Here is a 952-nt window from a genome sequence, read left to right as displayed (position 1 = left end):
AGTCCAAACGAAAATACTTGAACATTTTCCCTTCCTAAGTGTTAGTTCAGTTAGGATATCGATATAACCTTGAGCAGCCACGTGTTCGCACTGACCTGGAAATTCGTGTAATGCATAAGCAACATGAGATCATTTCCGTATGACACATCGAAAACGGAATGTCTTTTTTATCGGTAAATCATAATCGAGGTTTCAGTCTAGCTGTTCATGACTTTTTTTCTTTTTTTTTAGCTATATACGTTCCAGTGATGTTACTAATAACACTAATATATTATCATCAGCTATTAAACATCGATCCTCTTTGTTTATGATACTGATGCAATAAATTTGGCATTCTGTTTACATATCTTCCTGTTAACTAAAACCGTAGATGTTTATTCAACAAAGCTAATATATATATATACTACTCTATCTGGCATCTATAGATACAGATCTACCTAGTCATGTATCCCTCATAAGTCCGTTCCATTATAATCATCCCCAACGTTGTCCTCCTCAGATGAATCCATATGTGCGAGTCTTTAGATGTATAGAAGCCCCAGTGACAAGGTCCCAGCGGAAGTAATATGTCATTTGTAGGCAGAAACCTTACGTAATTAGGAGAGGAGGAGCTGCACCCCGGCAAGCAGAGAGTTTGGGACGGAAGAAACATTGGTGGACTTTCTTTTATCTGTAAATGTTTATTACAAGGTGATTACTTAAAAAGAATGTTTCGATTTTTTTAGAATATATTTTTTTTCTATATAATTGCCTTGGAATGAATACTTTCACTATCTTTTTACTAATATTGTTTCTTAGTGTTTTGACTATTAGTTTTTGAAAAGAAAATGTCGTAGAATATATGTTTTCAAGAAAATATCTCATTTTTATATTCCGTACAGCATTTTAAAATAAATGCTATCTGTTTTCATGACAATTTCTTTAGAAGTATACTGAATGTGACTGGCCTAAA

This window comes from Penaeus monodon, chromosome 22, assembly GCF_015228065.2.
Source record: "Penaeus monodon isolate SGIC_2016 chromosome 22, NSTDA_Pmon_1, whole genome shotgun sequence".
In the NCBI taxonomy this organism is placed as follows: Eukaryota; Metazoa; Arthropoda; class Malacostraca; order Decapoda; family Penaeidae; genus Penaeus; species Penaeus monodon.
Note: the sequence above shows the minus strand (reverse complement) of the source record.